Below are 10,117 nucleotides of genomic sequence, written 5' to 3' on the forward strand. Positions count from 1 at the left end.
TGAGCCATGTGCTTTATGATCAAGAAGCCTCTTTTCACTGTTGAGGTCCTTTGGACATATGCATAACATTGATTCAGCTTCAATGATTGTCTTTTTCTTCCAAGAACTTGATCACATGACTTAGTCCTTCACACTTCTTTAGAATTCCTCATTTGAGCTGCAAGATTCATCATCATCTTCAACAACCAAGCAGATGTTTGCTTTCTCATCTTCACTTGATGAAGAACTTGATGATGACACCTCATTTTCATCCCAAGCTATGTAGGCTCTTTTTGTCTTGCCTTTCTTTTCCTTGTAGCTAGGCTTTTTCTCCTTGCTCTAGTTTGGACAATCTGCCTTTATATGACCTTGCTCACCACAACCAAAACAAGTATAGTTATTGGAATTAAAATCATTGGATTTCTTGTTTCCATACCTATCTTTGTTGTTGTCTTTGTTGCGGTTTCTCTTTAGGAATTTGTTGAACTTTCTTGACAGCAAGCTAAGGATTTCCTCATCACTATCATCACTGGATTCTTGTTTTCCTTTGTGCTTGGAAGCTTTTAAGGCTATGGTCCTTGTGTGCTTGTCTTCATTCTCTTGAACATTGAGTCTATTCATCTCTAACTCATGTTCCCTAAGCTTTTCAAACAAAGAAGCAACACTTAATGATGTTAGATCTTTAGATTCGGAAATAGCAGTTACCTTGGGTTGCCATGCTCTATCAAGACATTTCAAAATCTTGATGTTCAACTCTTCTTTATCAAAGGTCTTGTCAAGACTCATGAGATGATTGATGATGTGCGTGAATCTTTTCTACACCTCAGCAATTGTTTCTCCTTTAAGCATTATGAACATCTCATACTCTTGGATTAGAGCATGCTTCCTAGCTCTCTTCACCTCATTTGTTCCTTCATGAGTGACTTCCAAGGTGTCCCACATTTCTTTTGATGATTTGCATTGAGAGACCCTGAAAAACTCATTAGAATTTAAAGCAGAGGTTATAATATTTTTGGCAATGCAATCAATTTGGCCTTTTTGCTTTTTGCATCAGTCCATTAAGACCATGGCTTCTCAATGAAAGATCCATCTTTTTCAAACTTTGGGAGAAAATGACCATTTTCAATTGCATCCCAAATTCCTTTGTCAAGTGATTCCATAAATATTTTCATTCTCACTTTCCAAAATTGGTAGTTCAAACCACAAAACAGAGGCGGTCTGTTAATTGAAGCACCTTCCCCAAAAGGTAGTCTATCAGCCATTTTAAAAACAGTTTAAGATCAACTTGAATAACTTTCAAGAACCAAGCTCTTGATGCCAATTGTTAGAATGGATGGCTTTAAACTAGAGGAGGGGGGGGGGGGGTGAATTGTTTAAAGAGGGTTTTGCCAAACTTTTAAAACAAGAATGAAATTATCTCAAGAAACAATTGATAAGAAATTCAGTTTGCCAAAACAGCAATCAAAAACAGCAGTACCAGAAAAACAATCAGTTGTTTCACAGAAACAATCGGTTGTTTATACTAGCAAACAACAAACAAAACTGAATTTAAAGAGTTTAAGGATAGACAGATTGTACACAGATGTTTATACTGGTTCACTCCAAATCCAGAGCTACATCCAGTCTTCTCAAAAACCCTAAGGAAATCCACTAAGCAATCACACCTTGATCACTTACACCACAACCAAGAAAGTGACCTTGATCACCTCAGGACACACACTCTTCTTGGCCAACATACCAACACTAAGATTGTTGATCTTGATCCCCTCAAGAACACACAGCCAATATCAGCAAACAAAGAAACAAAACTTGTTCAACATAGTACAAGGATTACACTTGTTACAGAAGATAATCTGAAATCAATACAAGCAGAATCCTATTCCACACACTTTGATCAATCACAAACTCTAAGCAGTCTCAGCTCTCTGAAAAACTCAAAAACTCTTTTCAAAATCTTGTAAAAGATTGTTACTCAAATCTGTTATTCTGAATTTATTCAAAGATGTTGTTTGTTATCAAATCTTAACAAACTCTTAAATTGCATTAAAAGATTGGTCAAAGCATTTAATGACTGGAGCGTAAGCAGTTAAATCATTTAAAGCTCAGTCAAACATAAAACAGTTTTTCTGTTATGGTCCCAAAACAAACAATCGGTTGTTTTCTCGAATCAATCGGTTGTTTTGGTTTTAACAGCTCAACCATTTGAAAAACAGTTTTCAATATTTTCTCAAAACATCTAAGTATAAACAATCGGTTGTTTTAACTTAGTTTGAAAAACATTTTACTTTCACAAAGATTGAGAATGCCTATGCTTTAGATTTAATCAAAGGGTGGATTACAACACTCAAACTACCCCAGAACTAAACTAAACCTGCACAACAACAACAAGCACAGCCAAGGCTTCAACATCCTTCAAAGGGTTTGGATTCTTCAAAGCTTGAACACCACATGGTTCAACACATTCAAAAAGAAGAAGAAAAATTTGAAAATAAGATTGAAAAAATACTTCTTTCTGAACAACCTTCAAGCCTCCTACTTTGTAAAGGAACACTTACATGCACTACCACACTTATTGAGACTTGTGTTCTACCTCCTCAAGTAAAAGATCTTTTAAAAGACTTTCATTACATATTTTCTAAAGAGGGCCCTAGTGGACTTCCCCCTTTTAGAGGAATTGAACATCAAATAGATTTAGTTCTGGGAACTAGTCTACCCAATAGACCAACCTATAGAACTAATCTTGAAGAAACTAAGGAGATAGAATCACATGTGCAGAATTTGTTGGATAAGGGTTGGGTTCAAAAGAGCCTAAGTCCTTGTGTTGTACCTGTTTTGTTGGTGCCCAAAAAAGATGGCAAGTGGAAAATGTGTTGTGATTGTAGAGCCATCAATAACATCACCATCAAGTATAGACATCCAATTCCAAGACTAGATGACATGTTTGATGAATTGCATGGGTCCACCATATTTTCTAAAATTGATCTTAAAAGTGGATATCACCAAATTAGAATTAAATAAGGTGATGAGTGAAAAACTGCTTTTAAAACCAAATTTGGACTATATGAGTGGTTAGTGATGCCTTTTGGGCTCACTAATGCACCTAGCACTTTCATGAGGCTAATGAATCATGTCTTAAGGGATTGTATAGATAAATATGTAGTAGTTTATTTTGATGATATTTTAGTATATAGCAAAAGCCTAGAATCTCACCTAAGCCACCTTATGGAAGTTCTCATAGTGCTTAGGAATAATAGTTTGTTTGCTAATAGAGATAAATGTACTTTTTGTGTTGATAGTGTAGTATTTTTAGGATTTATAGTTAACAAAAATGGGGTACAAGTTGACCCCGAAAAAATCAAAGTCATCCAAGAATGGCCAAATCCACAAAATGTAGGGGAAGTTAGGAGTTTTCATAGATTAACAAGCTTTTATAGAAGATTTGTGCCTAACTTCTTAAGTCTAGCTTCACCACTCAATGAGTTAATGAAGAAAGACGTCCCATTTTCGACTCACTAATGCACCCATTATAGTTTTACCAAATTTTGCAAAAACTTTTGAGCTAGAGTGTGATGCATCGGGAGTAGGCATAGGTGACGTGTTGTTGCAAGGTGGACATCCAATTGCTTACTTTAGTGAAAAACTTCATGGAGTTACTCTCAACTACCCCACCTATGATAAAGAGCTCTATGCACTTGTGAGGGCCTTAAAGACTTGGGAGCACTATCTAGTATCTAAAGAATTTTTCATTCATAGTGATCATGAGTCTTTAAAATATTTGAAGGGTCAACATAAGTTGAACAAACAACATGCAAAATGGATGGAATTTCTTGAACAATTTCCTTATGTTATCAAATACAAGAAGGATAGTACAAACATTGTGGTTGATGCTCTCTCAAGGAGACATGCCCTATTTTCAAAACTTAGAGCCCAAATTCTTGGATTTGAAAACATAATTGAACTCTACAAAGAAGATCATGATTTTGCATCCATCTTTGCTCAATGTGAACATAGAGCACAAAGAGGATTTTATATGTCTGAGAGGTATCTTTTTAAAGAAGGAAAACTTTGTATACCTCAAGGAACACATAAAACTTCTTGTAAAAGAATCTCATGAAGGAGGTCTCATGGGCCATTTTGGCTTGTAAAAGAATCTCATGAAGGAGGTCTCATGGGCCATTTTGGAGTTGATAAAACTCTAGATCTTTTAAAAGAAAAATTCTTTTGGCCGCATATGAGAAGAGACGTCCAAAGACATTGTTTAGATGCATATCATGTTTAAAAGCTAAGTCTAAAACAATGCCTCATGAACTCTATACTCCTTTACCTTTTGCAAGTGCTCCATCGGAAGACATTAGCATGGATTTTATTCTTGGACTTCCTAGGACTACAAGAGGTTTTGATTCCATTTTTGTGGTTGTTGATCGTTTTAGTAAAATGGCACATTTTATTCCATACCACAAAGTGGATGATGCAAATAATATCTCTAGACTCTTCTTTAGAGATGTGGTAAGACTTCATGGACTACCTAGAAGCATAGTGTTCGATAGAGATCCAAAATTTATAAGTCATTTTTGGAGAACCCTTTGGGCAAGACTTGGAACCAAATTTAATTTTTAAACTTCTTGTCATCCTTAAACGGATGGACAAACCGAAGTTGTAAATCGATCTCTTGGTACTATGCTCAGGGTAGTCATGAAAGGCAACCATAAATCTTGGGATGAGTATCTTTCTCATATTGAGTTTGCATACAATAGAGTAGTTCATAAAACTACTAATATTTCTCCATTTGAGGTTGTTTATGGATTTAATCCTCTTACTCCTTTAGATTTGTTGCCACTTCCTAATCCACAAGAATTTGTGCATAAGGAAGGAGTAACAAAAGATGAATTTGTTAAGAAAGTGAGGAGAGAGAGAGAGTGAGAGAAGTGAGTGTATTGAGAAGAATGAGAGTGGGACAAAATAGAAGAGGGAAACGTGTGCAATACAACACTTTTCGAAGAAATTTTCCACTTTTTAACGACGGTTTCTCCTAGAACCATCTTTACATCTCTCTCAAAATAGTTTTTAACGACGGTTCTAAGAACATCATTATATCTCTCCATAACAGTTTTTAACTACCATTCTTAGAACCTTCTTTATATTTCTTCCAAAACCATTTCTAACGACGATTTCACTCACGTTAAAAACACAATATAATTACGAAATTATCACCATTTTTTTTACGATAATTTTCTACTAATATCTTTATATAAATTGTGATTTTGATATTTTGTACTAGTGTGCTTTACGAGTCAGGGGCTAGTGTACTATTCGTACCAACGACCAAATACCCCATTTGGGACGTGACCAAGTATCTCACCGATGAAGTAGGTGTATACCCCATCGGTGACATGGACAAATACCTCACGAGTGACGTGGCTGAAACAAGTTCTTAAGAGTCCAACAACTAACCTTGTTTAGGACGTAATTAGCCTAATTAAAAGTACAAAATTTTAGTTTGACATCAAAATTAACGAAGTTGTAAATCGATCTCTTGGTACTATGCTCAAGGTAGTCATGAAAGGCAACCATAAATCTTGGGATGAGTATCTTTCTCATATTGAGTTTGCATACAATAGAGTAGTTCATAAAACTACTAATATTTCTCCATTTGAGGTTGTTTATGGATTTAATCCTCTTACTCCTTTAAATTTGTTGCCACTTCCTAATCCACAAGAATTTGTGCATAAGGAAGGAGTAACAAAAGATGAATTTGTTAAGAAAGTGAGGAGAGAGAGAGAGAGAGTGAGAGAAGTGAGTGTATTGAGAAGAATGAGAGTGGGACAAAATAGAATAGGGAAACGTGTGCAATACAACACTTTTCGAAGAAATTTTCCACTTTTTAACGACGGTTTCTCCTATAACCATATTTACATCTCTCTCAAAATAGTTTTTAACGACGGTTCTAAGAACATCATTATATCTCTCCATAACAGTTTTTAACTACCATTCTTAGAACCTTCTTTATATTTCTTCCAAAACCATTTCTAATGACGATTTCACTCACGTTAAAAACACAATATAATTACGAAATTATCACCATTTTTTTACGATAATTTTCTACTAATATCTTTATATAAATTGTGATTTTGATATTTTGTACTAGTGTGCTTTACGAGTCAGGGGCTAGTGTACTATTCGTACCAACGACCAAATACCCCATTTGGGACGTGACCAAGTATCTCACCGATGAAGTAGGTGTATACCCCATCGGTGACATGGACAAATACCTCACGAGTGACGTGGCTGAAACCAGTTCTTAAGAGTCCAACAACTAACCTTGTTTAGGACGTAATTAGCCTAATTAAAAGTACAAAATTTTAGTTTGACATCGAAATTAATTTTGTGACTTACCTTAATCCAAGCTTAAAGACGATGATCCATTATAACCCTATACATATGCACTACAAGACAAATGTACGCATTAAACAATATTTGTTATCTTTACTCACCACATAGTGAATTTTAACTTAAACATTGGAATACCTTTTGTAAATACCTTATCCTTATCATCAAAGACAGGATCGCACACAACAAGAGTGACTAGAAGTTTTCACAAGAACCAGGAAAGTACTTCCTAATCTATACAAAAACATAATCAATAACTAAAAATAATTGATCATGATGTCTCATTAATTAAACAAAAAAAATCTCTAACTATGTTATCTTTTTTAATTTATTCTTTTAATGTCTGAAGTCACCCATACAACCAGAACGTTCACGTAGATCATGGCCATGCCACTAGCTGGTTCCGCGCAAGTGTCATGTTTTGTATTTAGATTTATTTATTTATTTATTACAAAGTTAAAAACTAAGTTTTTAATTTAACAGTTTCATATTTATTTAATTCATAATTTTATTATGATGGTATTTAAAAATATTACAACCTCTGTAACCTTAATTTACAACCCTATTTAGCAGTTAACAGTGGTGAGAGAGAGGTGCACGAAGTTAGCTACTTGAAGTGGATGATGGAAGAAACATTGAGGTTTAATGGAGGGAAGCATTGATGATAGGTGGCTGTGAAATACCCGTGAAGACGAAAGTGATGCTTGGAAGAGATCCAAAGCATTGGGATGGCATAGATTTTGATTTTAAAGGGAATACTTTTGAGTAGATTAGAACCCCTGACATGAAATTGAATTCCACAAACTGACCAAGAAAATGAAAAAAAAACACACGAGGTAGAAAGCTTTGGATTAGAGAAAGCTTGAAGAAAAAAATGCAATGAAAATTAAAAAAAAAATAATGTAAAATATTTAACAACACAAAACTCCGAAGCTTTCTTCATTAACTGGGAAATTTCTAAAAAAAGTTTTGTTTTCTTATAACTTTGTAACTTACTCTATCCATGTTTTTAATTTCACGGTTGAGTCTATAAGCAAAAAAAAAAATGGTAAGCCCTTTTCCAATTATACATATATTTGATTATGTATAGTCAAATATAATTCATAATTTTTTTATAATCGTTAATATTTTATTAATACACATGTAATTAATTAAATAATTAAACTAATAGATAAAATAAAATAAAATAAAATAATTTTAATTTTTAGATTTTGTAAAATAATTTATTTTGATATATTTTTATTTTAAAGCATACTTTTTTTATTAATAATTGATAATAATTTTTTATTTAATTTAAAAATTATTTTAGTTCTAATTTTTATTATTTTACATCAAATTATTTTAAAAAATTTATTTTAAAAATTATTTTCTAAACCTATTAATATAAAATATTAATAGATTATTTTGTCAATTCACTTATAAGTTTTTTCTTCGTCTCTCCCTTTTGTTTTACTTCAATTCCCATAAGTAAAGTTTTCATTTATTTATTTTCCTTGTACTCCCATTCCAATCTATATAAATATAACAAATAGAAGGCACTTCCAGGGTAAGTTTTAAAAAAATTCAAAAAGAAAAAAATTCAAATTTTAACTAAAAATAACAAGCTGAAACTCATTCTGGGAGTGACAAGTGGCACTCTATATGACTTACACGTGTACAAAATTCCATTTCTTTAAATACTATCTTTCTTTATATACCCTTTCAGCCTTTCTCTCTCCTATTACTCAACTTCTCCGATCTCTCTTGGTTTCTTCTTCTTTGCGTTTCCTTTATTCTTCATTTCTGGGTTCTTCATTTCAGCCTTCTCCTTCTCCAGGTGACTATTTCTTCATCTCATTTACGATTTCTTTGTTCCACCGCATAAATATGAAAACTTATTTTGTTTTTCTTATCAAAGTTTCGTTCTTTTCATGTTTAGGATGAACTTTTTTCTTCTTTGGGTTTCCTGCACCGATCTTCTCTGGGTTTCCTGCGATTCTCTCCTATTTCTCCAGGTTATTATTTCTTCTTTTTGGGTTTTTCTTATCAAAGTTTCGTTCTTTTCATGTTTCTACCGTTTATTTTCCTCTTTGTTGTTCACATGCTTGATTCTGTGTTTTCTCATTTACGATTTCTTTGTTCCACATCATAAAAATGAAATATTTTTTGGTTTTTCTTATTAAAGTTTCGTTTTTTTCATGTTTCTGATGATTTTTCTTCTTCTTTGGGTTTCCTGCGGTTCTCTCCTATTTCTCCAGGTTATTATTTCTTCTTTTTGGGTTTTTCTTATCAAAATTTCGTTATTTTCATATTTCTACAGTTTATTTGCCTCTTTGTTGTTCACATGGTTGATTCTGTGTTTTTTTGTTACTTTTGACAACATCAAAATGATATTCATCTACATTTCAGTTTCTGCAGCAACCGGTAGTGGAAGTGGAATGGATTTTCAAGCACCAAGGTGAGATCTTTTCCTTCCTCGGTTTATCTGTCATCATTTTTTTTTTCATTTTTCACTTTGCTGTTGATTTAATCTTTTCTGGAGTTTTTCCATCTACATTTCAGTTTCTGCACCAACCGGTAGTGGAAGTCAAATGCGATTTTCGTTCATATCAACCATGTTCAAGCACCAAGGTGGATTTTATTCATCTCATTTACGATTTCTTTTTTCCACCGCATAAAAATTAAATCTTTTTTTGTTTTTCTTATCAAATTTCGTTCTTTTCATTTTTCGACCGTTTATTTGTTTCTTTGTTGTTCACATGGTTGATTCTGTGTTTTTTTGTTACTTTTGACAGCATCAAAATGATATTCATCTACATTTCAGTTTCTGCAACAACCGGTAGTGGAAGTGGAATGGATTTTCAAGCACCAAGGTGAGATCTTTTCCTTCCTGTGTTTGTCTGTCCTCATTTTTTTTTCATTTTTCACTTTGCTGTTGATTTAATCTTTTCTGGAGTTTTTCCATATACATTTCAGTTTCTTCAGCAACCGGTAGTGTAAGTGGAATGGGATTTTCGTTGATATCCATCTTTTTTTCAGCATCAAGGTGAAATCTTTTCCTTCCTTGGTTCTCATTGTTGTTTTCATTGTTTATTTTTTTTGCTGATAAAATCTTTAATGGTGTTTTTTTGTGTTTATTTCATAAATCTCATACATGTGTTTATTTTCTTTTAGGATCTTTATCTTAAGGCCAAAAAAGCTTCTGTTAAATTTGGTTGTGGATGGAGGAAATTATGTCAGATACAAGTACTGTGTGAAGACCACAAACTGATCTTTGAAAGTGGACTAACCCCAATTCATATGATGGTGTTGTTAGTGCTTCAAAATTCAATATTGTATTCAGAATTTATTTATAGATAGATGTAATTTCCAAATTGTTGTAATGTCGAGTATAGAAAATTAATTCTTTACTTTATTTTGGTTATCAATTTTGTTTTAAATTTTTATTCGCATTAATGTACTCTTCAGACAAACTTTAACCTTAAGATTATTCGCATTATATTATTCTTCAAAATTCAAATTCAAATTCGAAATTCAAATTCAAATCTATAAATACATTTAAAAGTCCAACATCATTAATTACCTTTTTGATTCATATCTTCTTCTGAATCATATCTTCTTTTTCTGACTTATTTTGCTGCTGCCGCACACTTTTTTTTCGAATTCCAAGATTATTATTATTATTATTATTATTATTAATCTGCAAATATTTAATTTTTGATATTTTCAAATTGTTTAATTCCAAGATCATTAATTACCTTTTTGATTCATA

At 32.8% G+C, this 10,117-nt stretch overlaps 1 long non-coding RNA gene across 1 annotated transcript; it reads left to right on the forward strand.

Annotated features, from left to right (window-relative positions):
* The first annotated feature begins 8,846 nt into the window (after nucleotides 1-8,846).
* Nucleotides 8,847-9,773, forward strand: LOC137805822 (uncharacterized). The gene is made up of 4 exons (XR_016519709.1): nucleotides 8,847-8,976; nucleotides 9,141-9,218; nucleotides 9,322-9,391; nucleotides 9,520-9,773. It is a non-coding gene; the product is annotated as an uncharacterized LOC137805822 (long non-coding RNA).
* Nucleotides 9,774-10,117: the final 344 nt, after the last annotated feature.

The sequence above is a fragment of the Phaseolus vulgaris genome, chromosome 3 (genome assembly GCF_051622355.1).
Source record: "Phaseolus vulgaris cultivar YP4 chromosome 3, ASM5162235v1, whole genome shotgun sequence".
In the NCBI taxonomy this organism is placed as follows: domain Eukaryota; kingdom Viridiplantae; phylum Streptophyta; class Magnoliopsida; order Fabales; family Fabaceae; genus Phaseolus; species Phaseolus vulgaris.